Source organism: Halichoerus grypus, chromosome 2 (assembly GCF_964656455.1).
Source record: "Halichoerus grypus chromosome 2, mHalGry1.hap1.1, whole genome shotgun sequence".
Lineage (NCBI taxonomy): Eukaryota > Metazoa > Chordata > Mammalia > Carnivora > Phocidae > Halichoerus > Halichoerus grypus.
The window spans coordinates 85,215,105-85,242,023 of NC_135713.1; the positions used below are offsets into that span (position 1 = coordinate 85,215,105).

The 26,919-nt window shown below is 37.3% G+C and overlaps 1 long non-coding RNA gene across 2 annotated transcripts in view; it reads right to left on the bottom strand.

The window, feature by feature from the left end:
- Positions 1-26,919, bottom strand: part of LOC144381114 (uncharacterized) — a 144,401-nt gene that overhangs the window by 43,660 nt on the left and 73,822 nt on the right. The gene's annotated exons all lie outside the window — the stretch shown is intronic.

A 26,919-nucleotide genomic window follows, 5' to 3' on the forward strand; every position in this document is an offset into this window, starting at 1 on the left:
CAGGCTCCCAGAGGAGCAAGGAGTCCCATGTGGGGCTCAATCTCAGGACCCTGGGATCATGACCTGAGCCAAAGGCGGACGCCCAACCGACTGAACCATGCAGGTGCCCTACCCTATCTAATTTTCAAGACAGCATGCTGATAAATACTCACAGAAAAATGTCCCTGTATTTATTATTTGCAGCTTGAGAAGACTGATAAGGTTACACAAATGTAATCCTAATTTAAAAGTTTAATTTGATAGGCAGTCATTTCTGAGCACTTTTGATTGTGCCAAGGGTGAAAAATTTGTGGTAAGTTTATTGTAGTCATTTGATAACAATAATAATTTCAAAAGACTAGAGAGAAGGTGAAATTAGTAATAGCAAAAAAGAAAAAGAAAAAAGAAAGCTCATTTTTAAAAGCACTTTCTTATTTTATTATTTATTAAATTTAAAAACAAAGCTAACTTTAGCTCTTGACCTACCTCTTCATTTCTCTGATTGAAAAGAAAAACTTTCCCCTGCTATAATTTGAGAAGCACTGAGCACCTTCAGCTGGCCTTGGCTTGATCCTGGTGACTAAGACTTCAAGACTTTAGTTTAAAGCATTGGCAACCTCCATTTAAAGGCAGAAGTTATCTGGCAGGGGTAATGCATAAAGTCATTATCACGTAAGATTAGTTCTGAAAGATAAATTGTCGCCTTCTAATGAGTCCCTAGCAGAATAGGGGCCAGAGCAGTTGGATTTGAAGAGGATAGGAAAAAGAAAAGTCATTCTCTAAAACACCCCAGTCACAATAATCATCCAGTGAATCTCTGCTGAGTTGAATCAACTTAGACAGCACCAGACTTTACTTCTGGGACCCTGTCAAAGAATAATGTTTTGTAGCTGAATCCCAAGGGAAACTTTGATGGCCAGGGGAAAGGAAGAACAGTTAAAGGGCAGGAACTACAAAAGGAGGTGAGGAGAGTACCCATATTTGTGTTTGAATATTTAAAATTAAGTAGGAATAAGGAAACAGGAGATGTTGTATAACTACTACCCAGAGATGTTCCTCTCTTCCCACAGTACAAAATTTAATCTGCTCCTATTTAGCTGATAATTCATTTTAGAAACCCTTGAGGATTAAATTAACATCTGAAATTCAGAAAAAAATTATAGACGTTTTTCCTATATCTAGATAGCTTGTAAATGTAATTTTCATATCATTTAGGTAAGGCAGAGAAACAAAGCTCCCCCGGTTTGTATCTTGAATTCACAGGACAATTTACCTATGATCGAAAATAAAGCTATTGGTTAGCAACTTGAATAATCACCACCATGTATAAGATTAAGCTGATCTTATACTTTTCAGATTTACAATATTACTTCCAAACTATCTAGAGCTGGAATTCAAATCTACCGTATGGTCCTTATAGCACTATATAGCTTTAATTTCTCTCTCTGGTCATTTTATCCAAGATGATGTAGATTACAAAGTTTAATTTTATATTTACAACATTATCATTTAATTTTCTCCAACAGTATACCAATAAGTTTCTGCCAGTGAATTGGCAAAATTATGATTTTTCTTAGTTTATCTTTTGCCATCCAATAATTTTTCAACCTAGCTCTAAGAGCTCTGGTTTCACTTCTTGTAGGGAAGAAGCAGCTTGTTGGCACAATGCAGTAAGATCTAGGGATCTGTAACATGGGAAACTGCATGATTGTTTCAATATTTCCACCAGCAGTTTTCAGAGGGTAGGGTATTTAATCAGAAAAAAACGTATCACTGAAGTTCAGGATATAAATGCCAAGACACCACATATTATAGTGGTGCTGCCCGTTGGTATCTAGGAAATCCAGAGTTCAAAGGGAAGATCCACTAACTAGAAAGAGCTTCCCAGAAAACCCAGGGAGTTCTGGATAATATTTCAAATATGCCTACTCCCTACTTGAGTGATTGGTCATATTTCCTTGATTCAAGATACCCATTTTTCACAGTTATGGCTTCCAAAATCAGGAGACAACTTTTAATCAAGGTATACTTTTAATATGGTAATATCTTTTTCTTTTTTGCAAATGTATTATTTAATCAATAGTGAAACTTAAATGATCAGTGGTTGTTTATACTTGAGAAGATAAGTTATTCCAACAAATAAATACAGGGCCAAACATAAGAAGAGTAAAACTTTATACAGGACTAATATTTGCCCTGATACCGTAAAACTTAAATGAAGAAAATCAGAAAAGGAAAAATTCTGTACCATGGTAGTGAACTTAGCTATTAGACACTAGTTCTATGTTTAAAAGCATGTGGAATGCTTCTCCAGACTAAATTTAGTATCCTTGTGGGGGAGAGAATTTACTTGTTATTTATAAGAACTCTGTGTGTGTGTGTGTATGTGTGTGTGTGTGTGTGTGTGTGTGTGTGTGTTGGGGGCGAGGGGTGTTCCAATTAATTCAAAGCACATTAGAGACCTTAAGACTATACCTACAACATGACAATTAAAATTTTCATGAAAGATAAGTGATTACATGTGGTTAAAAGTGGTGATAGCAAAATAAATTTCTTTTTACTGAAAAGTTGTAATTTGACCTGTTTTGACACATTAAGGGGAGGCTTCCAACCTAAACATTTTTCTTAACTCATGAGTCAATCAAGTAATTCTAACTGGGGCTGTAATTCAGCATTCTGGCAATACAAGGAGACTTGAAATTTTCTAGAACATCTGGCTCACTTTACAGACAAGAAAAATGAGGTTCGAGAAGAGAGTCATTGGGGGGCCACCTGGGTGACTCAGTTGGTTAAGCGTCTGCCTTCGGCTCAGGTCATGATCTCGGGGTCCTGGGATCAAGCCCTGCATCAGGCTCTCTGCTCAGCGGGGAGTCTGCTTCTCCCTCTGTGCTCTCACTCTCTCTCTCTCAAATAAATAAATAAAATCTTTAAAAAAAATAAAAAAAGAAGAAGAAGAGAGTCATTGGCTTTACCCAAGGTTGCCTAGTTAATTAGTGACAGAACACCATGGGTAGAACCCAGTACTTTGTTTTCCAGTAAAACACTTTTCTCAGGGGAGAAGAGACTACCTCCCTCTCCCTGAACATGACAGAATACTGTGGTTCTGGGCAGCCTTGCCAGAACCTGAAAATTAAAACCAAGTCTCAGAGGAGTTTTGAGAAAGCAGAGCCCTAATTCTACCACAGTATTTCAGGTTGTTCTCTGTAATCCTCTGGCCACTGCAAATAGAAACAATGTCTATATGGTTTTTGTAGCAGACCTGAGAATTCTTGCATTAAAATACAGTATTTAAGCAGTCAAGAAAGTCTTTAATAAGTTAGAATCATATATCATTTTGAGAATTGGAAGTCTTGTGCAATAAATTTCATGTCATTCTCTAAATTTATAGAGGAGGAAGATAATGTCTGGGAAAGTAAAATGAGCTGTCACATGCTGGTCAGTACAGGGTCAGGACTGGGACACAAGTTTTCTAACTCCCTGTCCACTCTTTCTTCATGATACCACATAGCTTCATCATGAATGATGTCCAGGAAATGGACAGATGCATAGGGGAATTAACCTCTGACAGCTTTCCTATGACAGATTCCTCCAGCAACACAAAGATGTGGGTGATACTTGTCCTCAGGCCTGGCTAACTCTCTATCCTGGCCCTGTACACATTTAACTAAATGTGATGTATATGTACGTGTATAAGTTGCTTGTAGGTAGACATCACTTCTGCCTGATAGTTTTCTCTCTCCTCTTTGTATCTTTTCCATCTCAGCACAATAATACACAAGAGTTCCCACAGAAAAACAAATGACACCACTTTCTCACTAGGTTTCCCTCTGGGAATAAAACTAATGGACAAACTCTGTGGGGCACTATGGGTAAGAAATTGTACCTAGCTGTTAGCAGCCTCGAGCCTGACGGGACCCAGCATTACCTACCACAGTGGGGCTACAGCAAAGAGAGAAGAAAAGGTGATGCAGAGAAGGGCTTCAAAAAGGCAGACAAAATGATAATGGGGTTCACATGAGGAAGATAAAACGTAAAGTCGGAGGCTGGAAGGATGACTAAAAGGTTTGGTGAAAATGGGTTCAAGGGGTGCCTGGGTGGTTCAGTCGTTAAGCATCTGCCTTCGGCTCAGGTCATGATCCTGGGGTCCTGGGATCGAGCCCGGCATGGGGCTCCCTGCTCAGGGGGAAGCCTGCTTCTCCCTCCCCCCCACCCCCCCGCTTGTGTTCCCTCTCTCACTGTCTCTCTCAATGTCAAATAAATAAATAAAATCTTCAAAAAAAAAAAAAAAAGAAAAGAAAATGGGTTCAAGACCACACAAGGGAGACACAGTCATGCCTTTGTGCAGGTCCTGGTGTGGACTGCCTGATGACTTCAGGAAACTAGACAGTTACCTGCATTACATGTCTCAGCTGATCTACCATGGAGGCTATGATGGCCCTCTCTACAGTGCAGCCAGCCAAACAGCTGGGCGTGGCAAGCCATCTCAGACAGCCGTGGATGACTTCGATTATTTTCTTGCAACTGCTAATTCATGTCCAAACTCAATTTTTGGAAAATTTAACAATGTATTTGTTGAAAGAAACATTGGATTTCTAGAATTCTAAAATAAAGATGCATATTATCTTCATTTTAAGAAAAAATACATTTCAAAAAAAGTCTTCAAAGGGTTACAATAAGTTTCCCTCTTAAAATCTCCAGTAACTAATTTTAACAATGGCTTTCATATCTTTCTCAGTTTGCCATTTTGTTTAGCTCAAAAAAAAGAAATAATTATAATATTTCTCTTCTAATAATGTCAGGAAGTTTCCGTTATTGCCCAAAATGAAAATATTTCACTGTAGCCTAATTTCCCTCTTCACTATATAACATAAGATCAAGACCCATTAAAATCATTATTTTCCTGATGCCTTCAATCTATTTCATAAAGGAAAGAAAGTGAAGGATAAAGCTATCTCTCAGCATTCCCAAACCACTTTGCTTTTGGAGTTTGGATATTCAGGCAACTGTTGGCTGTTTATTGGTTTGAATAACCCAAGCAAGGTACAAGATGTTAGAACTCACATCTGCTTATGCTAGAATGAAAACCCATCTGAGAATCAATGAAGCACATGGAGAGGGTCTAATTAAATCCCTATGCCATTTCCTTTAAAGCTGTCAAATTGAAATTGTAATCGTGTATTCATTCACCCCCAGTGGTGTGGTGGTAATTTTAGAAGTGGGAATATTTAAGCAATAAGACCCAACAGGGTGTGTTTTGCTAGGATATCAACAAGACTGGATAGTTCCTAGGTAAGCAGCCAATAGGCCAAAAGCAAAACCTTTCCTAAAGAGTAGGTGAATCATGAGACCTTTCTATAAGTGTACAACCATACACATGACAAAGACAATTTTGGGAACGAGAACTCGTAATAGATGTATTTATTAAATTATACCATAAAACCATGTTAAACTATTTAATGAAAATAATGCAAAGCATTGACACATTATATCAAAGTGATAATATGTTCAACAAATTAAAAATCAAATTTCCAAGATTTCTGGATTTTGAAGTCACCATAAAATTCCAAACACTTGTTTGATCTACAGTCTTCTTTATTCTTATGCCTAATTTTGTTATTGCCTTAAATGATTCCCAACAAAAATTTAGGTGAATAAATATGAGAAGAATATATGCTCTGCAACCTGTAATTGGGGTACTTTTTGTCTCATTTTAGAGGACAGCACAGCTTTAAGGAGGAGTCTCTGGAACACAGTCTGAAATGTGTAAAAGTTCCTCACATATACTAAAAAGAAGCTAAGATCCCCAATTACTCAGGATGCTTTCTGCCCTATGTTTAAATAACAAATAACTAAGAAAAGCAAGCAGATTAGATAGCTAATTCACTGGTTTCGTGTGGATACTGCCTGAGTTAAGAGATCAGGGGTACCTCCAGTCCTCAACATAGTATATTCTCTAGGTTCTTGCTTCTAGGCTATAAGATTTCTTACTCAATCTAGAGGCAATGACAAAAAAAAAAACAAAAAAAACAAAAAAACGAAGAACGAAAAACCAAAACCACAAAACACACACACACACATCAGAAAGAAAGAAAGAAGACATAGTTTTGTAGATTAAATTGTTAAACTGCTTTCCTTGATATACTTTCTGACTGGAAAATTCAGTAAATGGAAGTAAAAAAAAGCTAGCATGACAGCATTCTAACAATCCACATATAAAAAATTCCTCCTTTTACTCATCTTCTCTCATTTTATACCCCTCCATCCTCCTCTACATCCAATCTCAAACAGAGACACATATGTAGGGATGAGTGTCAACTGCTCTGCAGATATAACCCAGGCAGGAAAGATCATCAAGGTGGAACAACAGAGAAAAAAGAAAATAGGGAGTTTGATTCTGTTTTAGCTCTCCCTACTCCTATGCCAGCCCCTTGTCTACACAAAAGCCTCTAAGAAAGATTTCCTCAGCCAAGTGGACAAATACAGCAACCTCAGAGAAAATTAAGGAAGGTTCCATTGGGCTCCATTCTGTATGTCTAGGGTAACCTTCAGGGAAGAATTATGATAAGCAATATTGACAATAAAAAAGTAAAATGAAACAATATCACTTCTGTATAAAAAACTATAGAAAACTGAATAGAACTAGAGGTCACACAAGAGAATGAAATAACTGGATAAAGGGAGGGTATCCTTCCCACCTTCCTCTCCACTTGGCTTAAGCCCATTCAACTTCTGGTGCCTGGGGATGGGGAACAGGGTGGGGGTGGACACTTAGGAGAATGGAAGTCTACTGTTTTGATCAAATAAATTCACCTTTTCTGATCTGATTCTCCTAGAAAACAAAAATCACTCCCACCATGAGTGTAGAGAATCCCCATGATCATAATGCCAACTCACACATTACATTCTCTACCCTACACTGGCAACATAACTATATAGAGAGGAACAGAGTTTACAGGTAAGTAGAAGAAAGATAAAATTCATAAATGATAAGCAAGAATTCAAAACCATCAGCATACCAGGAGAATCCAGAAATTGCATCTCTCTGCAGTAAGACAGATCCCCAAAATTAGTCAGTGACAGGGAGAACATACACAAAGTTACGATAAAATTCCAATATTGAATTCTTATAAAAAGAAGCATAAAACTTATATGTCTTGGGACTTTTCAAGCAAAGGTCAACATTTGAATTATAGGGAATTGCTCTTTTAGGCTCTTATTTTACCTGAGCCAAATTTGTCCACACTTAGGAAGAGTACATTGCTCTGAAAGAGCACATACTCCCACTGTGCAGGATTAGTGATAAATAACTAAAACATCTGCAGGGAAAAAAATTTATTAAATCACTTAATATTAATGCTCATTGGATAGCAAATTTGAGGGCTCAATTTAATTGAGCATTGACCAATAAACTTCTTTAGAGGTGTCAAATACATAACCCCAAATTAGAAGGATTATTTCATAGCTTTATCTCCACAAAAAAGTGATCAGTTTCAAATATAAGTATTATCCCTCAAACTAGAATATTCCAGTGTTTTTTTATAAAGGACCCATATAAATGGATTTCAGAAACTATCTTTCACTTATAACATCATTGGATATGCTTTTTCACTTTTGCTGGGTTTTCACTTTTACATATAAAAATGACATAAATGTCTACAGTGAAAGAGATGTCTCCATTTAAATAAATGTGCTGATTACTAGCAACTTACACTAAAAGGAGAGAATTTTAATTTTGTTGTTTTTAAAAAAAGAAATAATTTTATAGCCTTCATCACATATATCCAAAACAAAAATGAACCATTTATAAGTACTAAGCATTATTAGCACCTTAAAATATAAGTGATTCTCCTACAATGTCAGCAGGTTACTATTGAAAAGCAATTCATTATCTAATTGGTCTTTGGCCACATAAGAGACATGAACATGTAGAAGACATGCAGGCCTAGGCATTTTAGATTAGATAACACCTGACCTACCTTGAGAGAGAAAAATAGTAAAAACCTGTTAAAGTCTCTGCTGTTTTAATTAGAGATGTGGTATCATGAAATACTTAATGCTTTCTTTCCTGCTGCTGGAAAAACACCTGCTCCTCGCCCATTATCTGGTCTTGTCAGTGCCCAAATAGTGAAGATCTAATGTTCACTGTCAAATGGCATTCTCAGTAGTACATCTCAACTAAACTCTACATACAGAATGATGGCTTCACAGAGGAATAATGATCCAAATAATCCTAGTAATAACCTTGCTTTGGAAGCAAAATATTTGCAAACTTTCCTATTAAATGTAGTTTTTGTCACACCTGTGTAGCCTTGCCAAAGGCATGCTGAGATCTCAATGGTGGGCCAACATGAAAAATGAAGTAAACTGGAATTGTGTTGAGCCAAGCCTAAGAAAATTAATTTAGCTGTAGGTCCAGCCATCAAGGAACCAAAACGGTATGCCTAAGAGAGCATCACAATCTCAGAAGTAATCCTGACTGGTGTTTTTGTACAGGAATCTACACAGCTGGGAAGCATGCCAGAGCTCATGCTTTGCAGGAGAGACTGGTAGAGAAATGGCAAGAGCTATCAAACAGGTAAGCATTTGGCCAAGGGGTCTGGGGCTTGTGGCAGAACCCTGTTCCAGCAAATAGAGCTGAATGACACTGGAAAAGTAAACACAGTCATGAGAAGGCACAATTAGATCAGGAGATATGGCTGCAGTTTTGTAGGCAGTGGACTGCTCAAGCCCAAGCCAGTCCAAGTATCAGACTGACTGAGAACAATAAGGCTAGTGCCAAGTTTCCCCACCGGCAAAGATGTAGTTTATATTTCTTTTCCAGTGTTAGTTCCCTTTAGCTCAAAACTGGACAGAAACGAGCCTATAAGTTTAAAGTTTTCAATGTCTAAAGTTAAATGAGGCTAGAGAAGGTGTAAATCTACCTTTATGTGGTCATTTACATATTTTTTCTATCCAACACTCACAGAAATCACTGAACACACACACACACACATACACACGCACACCACAGACATGAACACACATTTGTTAATACAGTATGAATGATTTTCTTAAGTCTGTATTTTACAAAGGTCCAGATTTATTGCTGACTGCCGAGTCTTCTTAATTTATAACAACAAATAAATCTTACTTAAGATTAGGAAAACCACATTAAGTTTATGATCTTTGACATTCAAGCATATTGTTTAAAATGTTCAAAAAATGATGAACTTTACTTAGAGATGAGTTTCAGGGTATACTTCATCACAGATTATGAAAATCAGTGGAAAATGTACAGTTGTGAAATAAACCAGTGGGAATATACAGATTTCCAATTCTGCGTTCCCTAATTTTAAGCTCTTTATATCCTGATTTATCAAATGCAAACTTTGAACTTCTCCAGTTGAAATATTTCTTAAATTCTAATATAGAAGGATTTATGTATACTCCCCATTGTTTCATTTACTTAGAAAGCAGATTGAAAGAACAATGATGCTGGATTTCAGATGTCTGGAGGAAATACTGCACGCGTGACATCTGTTTTCCCTGGAGATTTGACACACATTTGCTTTAATGTACTGGTGTGTTCCTCATTACCTTAGAAGCTATATGCTAAAAACAGGAGTGTGTTTCAGTTTTCAAGGAAAAGAAAAAAATTATAAATCCCAAAGCCCTTCTCTCTGATGAACAATAAATTAGGGTTAAGCTTTCAAAAAAGAAAAAATGCAAATGATCATGTTTCTAAATGGCCCAACTTTTTAAAGATTATGTGTAAGTCTTCCATAAGCCTTCCATACATGTTAGTTTTTCTTGTTATTGAAGAATTATCCAGAGCCAGAAAGAACATGTCTTTGAAAATCAACAGCTAAATCTGCATCTCTAAATAGCCTGAGTCACCAATTTAAGATGTTTGAGGTATTAATCCTCTGGAAAATTATTTGGCCTCCAGAAGCAGTGAATTGTTAAACATCTTTGGTGGATACCCTGGAGTTTTGCCATAAACTGACACATGAAGATCCATGCCGAACACAGAATGCCACTATTCCACACTATACCAGCTGGCTTGTAACATCTACATCTCTGTATAATTTCCCTTAATAAAAAACATGTAACATATCCAAAACACTTCCATGATTCCCATTCAGTATCTGTTCAACCAATTTGAAAATTGAGGAATATTTCCCCCTCAGATCACCTAAACTTAAAAGCTTTTGTAAGGTTCCTTCAGAGTGAAGGAACACAATTCAGAATGATAGTATGAAGAATAAAATGTATTCTTGAAGTTCACATATCACATGGGTAGATGAGATAAAATCTTTTTCTTTCACTATGTCTGTCCTTTGCCTGAGATGACCACATCAAATGATCAGATGTTACTCTGCAGCATGAGAACTAGATGGAGCAATGAAATCAAGTGTCTCGAATCATTTCCTAAGTCCAGACAATGATAATAAGCATCTCTTGAAAGGTCTAAGCCAGACCCATTAGTGAACATGAGCTGTCTCACATCAGCTGAAAGGAAAACTGTCTCCTGAAATTAAAGAGCAATTGGTATCAACATTTGCTTTCTCCTGGCACCATCTTTAGAATCTTGGATTCAGACCTTTGACTCATGCATCCTGATGCACTTAAATAAAACTAAAAAGACTTCAATATACCCCACTCAGTGAACTGAAGTAAATAAGTGAATTGATTTAGTGAATTGCATCCATACCCTTAATTAAATACATTTCACAACTTAATTTGGAGAATTAGAATTAATTTTGCATTTATTATAGTGGCTTTTCCATTAAAAATAGAGACACCAAGGAGGTCAGATTGAGTTAGGGATAAAGGTTAGAAGGTCCTATTAAAAAGACTAATAAAAAGTGATTTAAATGTCACCATTTCCCTGCCAAAATGTATACGTGATATTTTTAGTTTGACATGAAAACTCCATCCTTGTTTGTTGGTGTTCACTTCTGAACATAAATTCTACAGTTTTCAGAAAGAGATGATATGTGTGTATTTAACAGCTAAAACACTGACAGGATTGGAAACCAAAATCTTCTGTTTATCCAAAGGTTAGATAGAGTATATTCAGCCACAATATGAATGTAGATTACCTACATGAGCTTGCCAACAACAATCTTTAGGATAGAACAGTAATTTAATGCGCACCTTAGCCAGACACCCAGCAGAGAGAGCTGACCAAGTCTAGCTGACTGAGGCAAGTAATCATTAGCAAATATCTCTGCTAAGATGAGATTTAATCGTTTTTATGGTCTATATCTCTATTGGTTTGAATTTTTTCAAAGCCTCAGAAACTACACAAATATTAAAGTGAGAAGTCTTTATTGATTGAAAGAATAAAACAAATTGATTAACAGATTGGTGGATGACTGCATGTATAGATGGATAGATGAATTTTCAAAGACTTTAATTTATAATATAGTTTTTATTTAAATAAAAAACCAAAGTCCTTTACTTCCTTTTTATAATATCTGGTTTGAAATTGTATCCAGCAGGTTGAAGACAGCTGAGGGAGCAATTGGGGAAATTTTTCCTTAAGAGACTATAATGACACAATTCATTTTCCGTATATTACAGATATTATCATGGAAGATAAATTGAAGAGATTCCAAGAAAGAGAAAGAAGTCATGATTTAGATATTAATTCTTCAGTCAAGAAGTTTACCCTCAGAAGACTCCATTTGTTTACATTTTTTACAAAACTATATTTCAAACATCTTGGCTGGATATATGCACTTCATCAGAAAAAGTAACTAGTTCATGATTAGCTAGATTCTCCATACACCAGGATCATCTCCAGTTGCAAATTAAGTACCAGTGGAAGTCAAATCAGCAGAGTATAATTTATTAAGCTACTGCTGTGTTAATGCAACCTCCAAAGGTAGCTCATTTACTATCCAGGATTTGATTAGCCCCTAGAAAAACCTGGTTCATTTTATTCAGATAAGGCTATTTCAAACCATAAATTTCACAAACTGACCCTCAGAGACAAAATACCTGTGAATTTAAGTATTCTGTAATTTACAGAATTAAGAATTCTATAAAATTCTAACTCATTCATTTTCCATCCACATTGACACCTTGCTAGTTGTACAGGGAGTTATAAAATATGTAATCCTGCTATTTTTCAAAGATAAGTTAGGCAATATCCCGGGGAGGCATATTTTGCTCAGGAATCCTTACACCATTATGATACTACCCAATATGTTATGGCAATTGTAATACTTTGTAGACCAGTGGAAAATATATCTAAAAATAACTGTGCCATTTCTGAGCAAAAGCAGAAGTAATTGATGTTTCCTAGAAAAATGATCCCACCTGGCTTTGTAGAAGAGCAGCATGAGTGTTTCAGTGACAGGTAGATCCAGAAGAGAGCTTTGTCCTCAATATCATTCTGATTCTCTGAAACCCCAAAGCAAGGTTCATAGAGATTCTTTAGAATGCTCCACTTGAAAGCCAGATTACACTATTTAAGTGGCCTATGGAGTTCTGTATTAAAGGCTCCCTGCTGCTCAGGCATTTTTCCCATTATAATATATTGCTGTGGATTTAACACTGTAGATGTTCTAGCATTTAACTAATATGGCTCAAAAGGTTGTCATTGGGGACGCTTCTAAATTATATCACTGCAAATAAACCTTGCTACAGAAAGAACTGCTTATTTAGCAAAGACATTTTATGGCATATTTGCATAAAAATACTACTTCTGTCTTTCAAGTTCATCTGTAACACTGCTGCTGAGCAGAAGAGCATTAGATGTGTTACGAACACAAGCGACTTTGGCAGCAAGCTAATTTGTAAATGCATGTGGCAAACTTTAAGTGCACCACAGTGCCCTAACTTATACCCTGCCTAACTCGGAGATGTTTGCATAATAGAAAAAGAGTATCAAAAATACTTATTACTCAGCTCTTCCATTTAGCTTAGGGGAAACTGGTAATCAACCACTGGATGTTAGTCCCCTGTCATATGTGGCCTACAAAGCTGGTGAATGAAGCAATTCAAGGCAAGGCAGTTTCCAGAGGAGAATGAAATATTGGCCACATGGTTAGATTGTTTGAAGAGATGTTTTTTAGCCCTCTTCTAACACCAACAACAGTGAATGTGAAAGCAGACGTGAGAACGAAAGGTATTTACCAAGCCTTGTCATGTCCTCTTGATCTCAGTTGAAAGCTCATGCTTGCTGGTACTGCAGAACATGAAAACAGCTTAGACTCAGAGAAGCCTGGGTTCAACATCTGTCTTAATGTATGTGCTATGTGCTCTTAGACAAGTTGTTTGACCTAAGACTCAATTTCCTCATATTTTTTGAAATGTGTATAACATACTGACTTTGGTGGTTAAGAAAATTTAACAGCCTTTTCAGTTAGATAAGGCAGGTACTTTTACCTACATTCTGTAGACAGGAAAATTAAAGCTCAATGAATTTAAGAGAATCTGTACGAATTTAAGAATTTGTAAAATGTCACATATATAGATAATAGCAGAGCTGGGTACAAAATCCAAGATGTTTGGCCCCTGACTTAAAGGTATTTCTGTTCCAATATGCAGGATTCTCAATTTTCCTAGATTTTGCTGGGTGTTCTGACCTCACAGATGTACACATAAGCTATTTTCATTTTTAAGCCAAACAAATCTTTATTTATTAAAAAGTGAAGAAAAAACAAAACCTTAAACAGCTAGTCAGGTTGAAACTTCACATTTGCTTTTTTGAAAGTCTGTCCACAGGTCTCCTAAACTGTTCCTACTTTTCACAGATTCTTCCTTTATTTCAACTCTGAACTCAAAAGATACAAGGCTTCCACTTCTCTCTGAGATTCCAGCAGTGTCCTGTGATATAAGGAAATTGGGGACAAAGGAGGCCATTTGTAAGTATAAGCCATCTATGGATTGAATGTTGACTGGGCACGTCCCTCGCTGCTTACTATAACTTTTTTTTCTCTATTGAATTAATATGATCATTTCAAAAAATTATATTACAATATGGTCATAACAAAATATATGCCTACAAATTAATTTATTTATACATTCAAAGAGTATTTTAAGTTAGAACTTATTCATGTCCCTTGTACAATATACCATACTATGTAATTTATGTATTTATTTCTTTTATTCTCTCATATCTCACTAAAAATAAAATGCAGGAATGTGTAACTATTGTCACCATTTTATTCCCAATTTTAGAAAAAGTTTCTAAGACATAGACATGTATTAAATATTTGTTAAATGAATGAATGCATCCCTCAATCAAATACATACCTTAAATGGGAATATGAATTCCATCTGATACCAACCCAAGCATTTTTGCATTGCATCATCCTTTCTCACCTATTTAAAGTGAATTTCTCACCTGTTTAAGGTGCAATTTCCCCTTCTTTTTCCTGCATCATCAATGTATTACACTATCAAATTCTTCCCATCCACTTACAGCTATGCATTAATATCTATCAACTTGAAAAAAAAAAAAAACCACCTTGACACCATAGCTCCCTCCAGCTGTATCTTCACTTGTCTGCTCCCTTTACATGAAACCTTTTTTAAAAAGTTGCCTCTACTTCCTGAATCCACTTCTTCCCTTTTCAATACTTCTTGACACACATGCCTGAAACTATAATTGCTTTTGTTAATGTCATCAGTGATCTCCATGTTGTCAAAGCTAATGGCCAGTATGGTTTTGAAACACTTTCTTCACTTGACTCTTAGGATACCATTTGCCTTTCATTCTCCTCCTCTCCCACTGGTACGTACTTATCTTTCTAACCTTGAATCACTGGTATGTCCCAGGGCTGTCTTCAACACTCTGCTTCCATCCTCTATTGACACTTACCATCTAGGTAATCTCATTCAATGGCTTTAGATATCATCTATATGTTAATGACTCTAATTTTAATCTCTATCACTATTCTCTCTCTTAAACTGCAGACTCATATATCCAATGCTTATTTCACATGTTCACTTGAATGCCTGAAAAACACCTTAAATTTAGCATGCCCAAATGCAAACTCTTGGTTCCTCGTCCACCCCCAAAATCTATACTTCCCCCAATGTTCTTCATTTCAGAAAAGGGCACCTCCATGATTTCGGTTGTTTATGCCATAAAACTTACTGTCATCACAGGCTCCTCTCTTTTCTCTCACACTCCACATTCAATCCATCAGTAAATCCCATAAATCCTAGCTTCAACATATATTCTTAACCAACTATTTCTTAATACTTCTAACACCATAGTTGAAATCACTATCATCTGTCACCTATACGACTACAATGGGCTTCTAAATGAGTCTCTGTGTTTCTTTTTTTTAAGATTTTATTTATTTATTTGAGAGAGAGAGAGAGAGAGAGAAAGAGAGCGAGTGGGGGGAGGGGTAGAGGGAGACAGAGAATCCCAAGCAGACTCTGTGCACCGAGTGCAGAGCCCAATGCAGGGCTCAATCTCATGACCCTGAGATCATGACCTGAGCTGAAATCAAGAATCAGACACCTAACAAACTGAGCCACCCAGGTACCACAGTCTCTACGTTTCTAGCCATGCCACTCTTATAGTCTCTTCTCAATACAGTATTCAACAATCTTTATAAAACATAACTTAAATCATGTCAGGGGGACCTGGGTGGCTCAGTCAGTTGTCTGCCTTCCGCTCAAGTCATGATCCCAGTGTCCTGGGATTGAGCCCCACATCAGGCTCCCTGCTCAGCCCGGAGTCTGCTTCTCCCTCTCCTTCACCTTCTGCCCTTCCCCCAGCTCATGCTCATTCTCTCTCTCTCAAATAAATAAATAAAATCTTAAGGAAAAAAGAAACGTAAATTAGATCATGTCAAAACTTTGTTGACAACCATCCATTAGCTTCTGAAATCACTCAGAATGAGACCCAAAGTCTTAACCACAGTATACAAGACCCAAATCATCTCCTCCAACCTACCACACAAATTCTCTAATTTCATCTCCTATCATTCTCCTATGAATTATGATCCAGTTAACACTAGACTCCTGAATATTCCTCAAATATTCCAAATACCACCCCCCACCTCATTGTAATCATATTTTCCTTTGCCTAGAAAATGCTCCCTCAAAATGTCTAGTTGGGTTTCTCTATCACGTCCTCAAGTTCTGTGCTCAAATCAGACACTAGGTGAGAAGGTTTCATTGACCATTCCATACAAAATAATGTCCTACCCCCAACTCTATATATCTTTATCCTTCCTTCACAGCATTCATCACTAGCTAACATATATTATTTGTTTATTGCCTTTTTCTCTGCTTTAGAACATGAGCTCCAAGACAGCAGAAAAATTATCTGTTGTGTGTATTGCTGTATCCCAGTCTTGAGACAGTTCCTGATACATGGTTGATGCTTAATAAATATCTATTGAATCAGCTGAATGACTCCCTTAACTATGAAAAAATAGGGTGAGGAGAAACCATTGTCTCAGAAAAAGTTACACTAGGACCTTCCATGGCCAAATAAAGTAGAAAAACACAGGCTTAAATAAAATTAACTTCTCTACTAGAGGGCTTCTCGAAAGGGGAATAGGATAAAGTATAGCATATGCCAAATGTATGAAATTACGAAAACCTTTATAAGGGAGATTTCATGAGACTATCTACTTTCTGGGGAATACACTGGAGAAATGCTGCCAAATTTAAACTGTATAGAATAGAATATATTTTGCAAGAAAGTTTTATTAATGACTTGATTGTATACTAGTACCTTTTGAGAGAGTTAGACATGGCACCAGAATTTGTACAAAATAATTTATCAGTGAAAAATATTTCATTTAAAAAAAAGAAAGAAAAAGAAAAAATATTTTATTTTAATTCTGTAGGTGTGGAAAAAGATATTTTTAAGCTCCTAAAGATGAGGCGGACATAAGTTATTCAATTTACAAAGTCCCTTATTTCATTTCATAGGAACTCTATAAGATATGTATTGGTATCAGTGAGGTCATGATACATGTCTTTCTCTGATTGACTTATTTCGCTCAGCATAATACCTTCCAGTTTCATCCACGTCATTGCAAATGGCAAAATTTCATTCCTTTTTATGGCTGCATAATATTCCATTGGTATGAGGAATTCTTAATCTCAGGAAACAAACTGAGGGTTGCTGGAGTGGTGGGGGGTGGGAGGGATGGGGTGGCTGGTGATAGACATTGGGGAGGGTATGTGCTATGGTGAGCACTGTGAATTGTGCAAGACTGTTGAATCACAGACCTGTACCTCTGAAACAAATAATACATTATATGTTAAAAAAAGAAGAAGAAGAAGAAGATAGCAGGAAGGGAAAAATGAGGGGGTGGAAATTGGAGGGGGAGATGAACCATTGGAGACTATGGACTCTGAGAAACAAATTGAGGGTTCCAGAGGGAAGAGGGTGGGGGGATGGGTTAGCCTGGTGATGGATATTAAGGAGGGCATGTACTGCATGGAGCACTGGGTGTTATATGCAAACAATGAATCATGGAACACTACATCAAAAACTAATGATGTAATGTATGGTGATTAACATAACATAAAAATAATAAAAAAAAGATATGTATTGGTATCTCTACTTTTTATATGAAGGAAACAAAACCTAGGGTGTTTAAGTGACTTCCTCAAAAAATTAATGATAGAACCAGAGTTTGAACCTAGGTCATTCCAGTGCCCCAAATCCCAGAATGTATTCCTCCTCCCCTCCCTTCTTTCCTCCCTTCCTTCTTTCACTTCTTTCTCATTCATGATGCCTGTCTAAAATTCAAAATCAATCAAAAATAACCAGTCTCCCCCTACAAAGGTTTAGTTTTTCTATTATGGGAGAAATACTCTATTCTAGAAATCAACAAATTTTGTACAGATCCCATGAAAAATGGGTCCCATTTTGCATTTTAGTGATCCATTATTTTTATGGACCACCCTGCACTTCCTATACTCTCCCCAGGCTCTTTTTATTTCATGGGAGCAAAAATTTTTTCTCTTAAAACAAAAGCTTCATTTAAAAGGAAATTAACTATTATTTAAAGGGCAGCTTAAATGCCATTTCAAATCATACCTTATTTCTGTACATCCAAGGCATTCTTCATAGAATGTAAACTATTTTTAAATGGTCATTTTTTTTCCAGTCCCTGTTTCCGTCGGTTGTGTGGTAAGCAGGAGAGCAAAGACTTCATGCAGATGTACTCAGTTACCACTTGAGACCAGTATTTTTCATTCTCATTTTAATTCTCCTTTATAACCACACAAAGAGTTATTCAAATTTGGAAGGTATGGCTGATTAAGAACTTATATAAACTCAAACAAATTGCTCAAAAGAAGAAACGAAATTAATCTCTTATGCCTTTACTTTTGTCCATTGCCTTTAAAACTGATTATGATTTTGCTATTTCATAACCAAATAGCCCTCTGCCTTAAATACAGGTTCTCTTCCCTAAGTTGAGCTCTAAAATATTACTGCTGTATTAAATACTGACTGTACAAGTTTAACTAAATAATACTTACCACCTAGCAAACTGAGAAATCTAAATGTTATTAGGATAAATGATGGTATGCCAACTTTGTGGATTCATTCTCTAGTAAATTTCAATTTTCATTTCATCTTATAACATCACATCAATGTTTCTATTTAGAATTTTAAATCCACAAATATTAAATTCATTCATTCATTCATTCATCAGTAATGAGAAAATGCGAATTTAAATAATAAGATACCATTTTTATGTCAGGCAATGAAAGTGTTAACTCATGCCACTGTGGTGATCATTTTCCAATATATAAGCATATCAAATCAACATAACACACACCTTAAACTTATACAATGTTATATGTCAATTATATCTCAATAAAGCGGGGGGGCGGGGCGGCGGTGGGAAATGAGATACCAGGATTCAGTTCTTGGTAAGGGCCCTATTCTGGCTTACAAGCAGCCAGCATCTTGCTGTGTGCTCACATGACCTCTTTGTTCTCTAGAGAAGAGCAAGAGCTCCTTTATCTATTCCTCTTCCTAAAAGGGCACTAATCCCATAATGGGGACCCCACCTTCATGACTTAATCTAACCCTAAATACCTCCAAAGACCCCATCTCCCAACACCAACACATTGGGGGTTAGGGCTTCAACATGATTTGGAAAGGAAGGGAACACAAACATTCAGGCCATAACATCGGTAAAGGACAACTTTATATATATGTCCATAGAGACATGAACATGCATAACCCCTGCGGTACTACTTGTACTACCAAAATAGATTTAACTATACATAAGTACTTCTTAAAAAAATAATACTGAGACGGGGCACCTGGATGGCTCAGTCGTTAAGCATCTGCCTTCAGCTCAGGTCATGATGCCAGGGTCCTAGGATTGAGACCCACATTGGGCTCCCTGCTCAGCAGGAAGCCTGCTTCTCCCTCTCCCACTCCCCCTGCTTGTGTTCTCTCTCTCGCTGTGTCTCTCTGTGTCAAATAAATAAATAAAATCTTTAAAAATAATAATAATAATACTGAGTGAAAAAGGAAGGTAAAAAAGGATAAATGTAGTGATGTAACCAAGGTTAAACCCTTCAAAACAGAAAAGCTATAAATTATTTATGGTACATATACATATATGAGATAAAAATGAACTAGAAAGATGCACACCAAGTTCATAAAAGACAGTTCCTGTGGAGGCAGGAAGAATAGAATGAGACTGACACTGGTAATGAATGGAGAACAGAGATAACAAAATTTTAACAATTGTCAGTTATGAAAATGGGTATTCTACTATTCTATGTATTTTTCTGAAATATTTACATTTTTTAATTTTTAAAACAAATTATTAGAATCCTAAAACCTACATCCTAACTACACTTGGGTTCAGGAGGTTGGAGTAGTTCATCTTATCTTTGTCATGGTTATGATAAATGCGGTATATATTTGCAGAATAACCGTAATTGTTTAACAAGACTGGTAATCATATATTGGATATTCCAATGAAATATTTACCCAGTTTTGATGTTGATAAGACATTTATATATATAGATCTTGTGAAAATGTATATTATAATATGCTAAGGCCACTAGTCGGCATTAGTAATGTATTACATGATTGAATTAATTGCAATATGGGTAAAAAGTAGTGTAATCACATCCAATACTGAGAAACCTAAGGAAAGTTTCCAGTGTTACTGGAAGATGGAAAATATTGTTATTTAAAGACAATGTAAGCATGAATTCTAAACCCAAAGTAACAATGAATTTAGCCATTTGAGTTTCAAAACATGATTGAGATCAGGAATATTTCGCAGAAAACGTGTGCAGAATAAGGGAGGAAGTAGAAAAATATGGATGCATATGGAGGAATAATGCTCCTTTCTAAAAACTCCAACTAACCTCATGGTAAATATATTGAACCTATGTTTCTCTAAGCAGCATACTTGGAGGATCTAATTTCAAAAAAGTTTAGAATTAGACAATGGTGGCCATTGGCATTTTATTGAGATGTGTTATATGGTGATTCACTTTTTGAGGCTTGTATATACTAAAGATATGTCCTTGCCAAAACTATGACTGCATTGGCTTAGGCCCCATCATTTGTTACCTGCTTAATGTCTCAATTTACTGCCCGCCTCCAGTTTCTACCCTCTTTTTAACTCATTGTCCACTCTAACATCATATCTCTGATATAAAATTCTGATCATGTCAGTCCCTAATTAAAAACATGCTAAACAAAACCAAAACCTGCAATGAGCTAGTCCTATGGGCTTGGAGACATTTCCTTTAAGAATAGTTGAATAAGAAAAGCAAGATACAGGGGCATCTGGGTGGCTCAGTCAGTTAAGTGTCTGCCTTCAGCTCAGGTCATGATCTCAGGGTCCTGGGATTGAGTCCCACATCAGGCTCCCTGCTCAGCGGGGAGTCTGCCTCTCCTTCTCCATCTGCCTCTCCCCCAGCTCATGCTCTCTCTCTCTCTCTCACTCAAGTAAATAAATAAAATCTTAAAAAAAAAAAAAGGCAATATACAGAAAAATATGCAAAGTATTCTTTTGTAAAGCAAACAATGACCAAAAGAGCTATGTATGGAAACTGGATATATGTATAACATACTGTACACTTGAATATGATTATATAACCATGGAGAAAACAAGGGTTACAAAATAAGTGTTAATATGAGTTGGGGAGGGAAAGATGTGGATGGGGGAGGGGGGAAATGGAAAGGAGAGAGGAGTAGGAGGAGGACCAAGTTGAAAAAGGAAAAGGAAAAAAACAGTATGTATATGATCACCTCTATATATTGATATATTCTATGTGTATAATAATTTTTAAAGATTTTTTTTTTATTTTAGTGAGAGAGCGAGTGGGGAGGGGGCAGAGGGAGAGTCACAAGCAGACTCCCCACTGAGAGCACAGCCCAATGCAGGACTCAGTCCCACAACCCATGAGATCATGACCTGAGCCAAAACCAAGGGTTGGTCACTCAACCAACTGGGCCGCCCAGGCGCCCCTATGTGTGTAATATTTTTAAGTAAGCACTTAAAAAGCGTAACAATAATTATAACTTCCCATTATCTGCAGGAAGGAGTTGAAACTCTCTGGCATAAAACAGAGTCTTTCCAATCCCCAAATTCAAATCCCACAATCACACCAGCCTCTGTCCCAGCTGCACCTTTTCTTCATTGTTCCCACACCACACCATCTGAACTCTCCCTGTCTTACAAACCATCATGTATCTGGAATGCCCTCTCCTCCTTTCTCCCTAGGGAAACCCTAATCTTCATTCAAGATCCAATTCAAATGTCCCTTGTGAAGCCTTCCTTAAATTCACATACTCCATCTTCTGTGCTCCCTTAGGTCTTTGTAGATCCTTCTATTGTGATGCTAAATTGTATTATGATTACTTTTGGACATATTTCAGCATATAATTCTCTCACTAGATGGTTAATTACATGAGTAAAAGAACCATATTTTTAGTTTTTGCACATCCAGCACCTAGGATAATACCAGCACTTAGGAACTGGTAAGTAATTTTTGTTGAATTAATTGATTGATTTCTGTGTGATTTTATGTCTTTAAAATGATACTCAACATTGTTAGCTTTCTGTATGTCAAGGTTAAGCATTTAAATCCCTATAAGCAAATCAGTTTTATTCTGGCTAATGGCCATGGTTTACAAACATCTCATACTTGCCCGTGTAACAGGGTTTTAGGGAGGGATCCCTTCTATCTAAGTTTTGGGGAGGCCACCCCAAATTAAGACCAAAACAACAGGTGGCATTTCTTCCACATTCCAAACTAAGGTACTAGTCCTCCTATACAAGACTTGAGAGGGGGTGGACAACGACCCCTTGGTGACTCACGTATACTTCAAGGGTCTCAAAGAATTGAAATTGAAGAAACGAGAAGGGACAAAACAATTTCTCTGGAGAAAGTTGTTGGAGGCCGTAGCAACTTTCCATTTCCCTCACCTATGAGAAAGGATTCGAGAACACTTCTCGGAGATGTGGATGTTTATTCCTTCAAGTTTGGAGGACACAGAAGACAAGTATTTGGTCCACCCTTGAGAAATGTCAGGCGAAAGACTACTTGGGGCTGTCTGCTTGGTGGCAGAGCAAAGAGATACGGGTGTACTCAGAGCCAGCTGTATTCCTTACAACCAGGCAGAGTTTCATGTTTCTGTGGACCAAACATGGGCCCTTTAGTTGGGAGCTGGCTAAGGGGTGCTTTTGAAAGGATTTTTTCTAGGGATGAGCCACCCTTAGCACAGAGAAGCTGTGGGATCCTAACAGATGCCAAAGTTGACAAGGAGTTAAAGCATTCAAGCAGAGGAGAGGTGATTGCATGATCCTTGCAAGAGAAACTCGGAGGAACTCACAACCTCTGAGTGCCCCCCCACGACAAGCCAACATAGAATGCTAGCATACTTGCCCCGTGCCTCTCCTCTCCCCCCACACCCCAACAAGGAAAGGTGAAACTTCAGTGCTGGGGGTTAGGGGGATGCCAGGACATTTCCTCAACTGCAGCAGGCCCAAAATGGGGAAGCTTTTAACTTTACAGGAAATTAGAGGTTCACTTTCCTGAAATGGGATTGTTACTGTGACTATATGTAACTAGACTACTTCTTTTATCATACAAAAGTGAATGCAAGAGCTATGGAACTCACCTAATATTTCAACCAGATGTTGGAAAAAGAGCTAATCCTAGGAAGGTTTGAACTTAACATGTTCTAGTTTTTCAAACAAACTTGTTGTGCATGCTGTTTTACCCAACAGGAATGGAATGAAAAATATGTATTAATTTGTATCAATTTATTGCCACTACAGAGGGAAAGAAACCTTAAGTGCATGTTTGGCTCAGAGAGAAATACTGGATCATATTCTAAAGGCTGATGTTAGGATAAATTGTCAAAGATATACAACATATCCTCTTAATGTCATGATTGAAACTCACAATGAAATCACTGCAGCAATTCTAACACAAAAAATCTTATCTTCATAAAGAATTTTAGTCATACAATAAGATACTCTCCTAGTCCAATGAAATAATTAGGACAATACTCAGAAATGGTTTTTTTTTCTGTCATACTAATTTACTGCATGTCAGGTATGATAGTAGGCACTGGAGAAACAAAGCTGAAGAAGACCACATCCTAGTTACTGAGCAGTTCACAGACAAGAAGAAAGGCAAACACATAGACAAAAAACACCAGCCATGGGGCTAGTGAAGGCCTTCGTCAGATCACATCTGGACTGTTAGAGTGCCACCTAACCAGGCTTCCTGCCTCTAGACACATGCCCTCATGCCCATCTACACTGATTTCTAAAATAAATCTAATATGATCATGGCACATACCTACACTGAATGCTCTACTAGTTTCTAGTAAATTTCAAGGTTAAGTTGAAGTAACTTAATCAGGGATACTCTTTATGATCTGCCTCCTAACTACTTCTTCATTCTCCTTTTTAAATACTCCTCTTTAGGGGTGCCTGGGTGGCTCAGTCGGTTAAGCGTCTGTCTTCTGCTCAGGTCATGATCCTAGAGTCCTGAGATCGAGTCCTGCACGGGCTCCTTGTTAGTAGGGAGCCTGCTTCTCCCTCTCCCTCTCCCTCTGCCTGCCGCTCCCCCTGCTTGTGCTCTCTCTGTCAAATAAATAAATAAATAAAAATCTTTAAAAAATAAAAATAAATACTCCTCTTTTGTTAACCTTATACGCCAGTGCCTCAAACTATACCACATTGTTTCAAACCTCTGAGCCTTTGACCATGCTGTTCTTTCTCCCTAGAATCCCTTCGGCATCTCATTGGCCTGCAAAACTTCAGTTCATTCTTTGGAATCTTAAGACATTCACCTCTTCTGTGAGGTCCTTCATGTCCACCTCTTTTTTCTGAACTAATCACATCCTTATTCATATCAATTCCATTTCTTAGCCATACTTCTGTAATGACACATATGGTACTGGCCAACAAATATTTACTCAGAATCTCGTCTCTACCTCTAAACAATTAAGCACCTGGTATGGTGACTAGAAATTGTAGTCAATGAGCAAATGAAATAACTGAACCAAGTTGAATTTGTTTCAGTTGTATGATAATATTTATTGACCACGATGAGGGGCCACTTCGTGGGATTCAAATGGTAAGTTGCTAAAAAGGCTGTAATAATTGATGCTGAAGAAAATACAGATGAGGCAGATTGGAGGAGAGCTGGCTGACTCGCCTCTGTGAATCAGGCCCAGGATTTATGAGGTAGACACCAAGGAGTCCTAAGAGGTTCAGAGGGTTCAAGTCCTACAGGGACTTGGGTATTGGAAGAAACAATTAGCTAACACTACCGAGAAATCAGACAAGAAAGCCCTGCAGCCTGGCATGATGTTCATTTGAACTTTGTTCATACTTTACATTCCGTTTGTTTTTTCATGTGGCTTCCATGCTCCTCTATCTTTCCCTAAAGGCATACTCATGTTTAGAGAACCTGTAATAAAAAGATTAGAAAAAAATAACAATGACTGCTTTCTACTTATTGGAAATTCACACAATTTATACAAATGTATAAATGTCAGGAAGAATTATTAACCAAACACCACTCCACCCAGGTACTTGGTATCTTTTTTTTCTCACTTGATTATTTTTTTAAAAGAACAAAGACTAAAGACTTGGCACTTTCTCCACAATTTTTATTATTCCTGAATATAACTGACTAGGAAATATTTAAATTAATTTTTCCATAGCACCACAATCACATCTTCATTTTTAACATCCATCATTACTACTAATGGTTCCCCATCTCCACCACTACCACTGTCATTAAACTGAATCTTCTTAGGGTCTGCTCAATCCAGAAATCAATTTAAGTTGCCTTATATACGCGATCCTTAGTTTTTACAGTTCACATACACCACAAGAAATGTAGTCCATCTGGATATAGATTGTGATCTTGGCTTAACATCTCCCAAGAAACAAACTACTGAACAACCCATTCCAAACTAACTGAGAGACTTAAGCCTAACTGTATAGTTTCTGACATTCACTCATTCAACAAAATCTTAGTGAGCTTCTACCGAGAGTAAGCACTAAAATACACATTGTAAATATTAATATACAAAGAACTCATATTACCTTCGGGAGCTCCAGTGAATTCACAGACAATGACAAATACCTGAGGTAGGTGCTATGTTGGAAGATGCTAGAGAAATGAGAGGGTGCTCCACAGATGACTCCCAGGAGGCATCCCAGAAGAGGTCAAACTTAAGTAAGATTTGAAGGATGAGTAAGAGTTAGGCCAAGTCCCCATCATGGGGAAGGGAATTCCAAGCGCCACAGATGCTAGAGCCTGAAAACGTGAGCCTGGTTATGCTTTTAGAAAACTTCAGGCTTTTGATGTACTGGAGCCTGGGGTGTGCATGAAGGTCTAGAGAGAGATGGAGCTGGACTAGCAGGCAGGCCCTGATGGTCAACAGCCTTTTATGACGTGTTTAGATTTTACCCTGAAGATGATGAGAGGTGAATTCAGAAATTTTACCAGGTGAGTGGCTGGCTCAGATTAGGTTTTTAGAAAAATCATTCTGGCCCAAGTGTAAAGGACACAGGAGAAGCAGTTGAGGGGTTATCATAGGAGCTCAGGTGAGATAGGCAATCCTGAGAGATAAGCCTGTTTGGGAGGGAAGACATTGGGGCCAGTTTGGGGCAAGCTGAGAAGGCCACTAGAAAATCCAGTAGACCGTACTTCTTGGTTTCTTTAGTTATGTAATTTACCCTGCTACCCAGCCCTAATTTCAGTCACATGCCCCCACTGCAAGTAGTAAACCAGCCAGTGCACTGTAAGCCTGCTGCTAACTCGAGACTTCCCATTTTGTAGTTTTGTAGTAATATACCTGGCTGATGGAATTTGCACTGTGCTTGAAATATCCACACTGCAAAATCCGCTTTTGGAATTTCAATCACTTTTGATTTAGCCTTGAATCACAGCACAAAAACTATGTCCTAGTTGTTTTGCTTCCTGGGAAGTTTGGTAGGAGACAAAAAAAAAAAACACCGTGTCATGGAAATCTTTCCCTGGGGCTATGTTTATTGGCCAGTGCTCTGCAGGGCACAAAAAGGTAAGGGCAGGAGGTATGGAAACGAATCTTCTCTTCTGGGCATACCCAGATGTGAAGGAATGCGGTCCCTGGTGTTTTGGGTCAGTCTGCCCACATATAGAAAATTAACAGGCAGCTACACAGCTTTGAAAATTATATCATAAAGTCCTTTGCCATGATTTCTTATGGGAAAATTATTTTTGATAAACACACTTTTGGATTGCTCATGTTTCTCCAATAATAATTCCATCACATATGTCAAGGAGTTACTATATATGTGTCTAGAAATGAGGAAAAAAGATCTAAGCCAGAGATATTCTATTATAATTTAAAAAGAAAAAGTAATGGACATTCTCTTTATCCCATACTCTAACTTTCTGCATGTGAAAAAGTATTGTCTCTAACTCCATCTTAAGGGTGAATGACCAAAATAA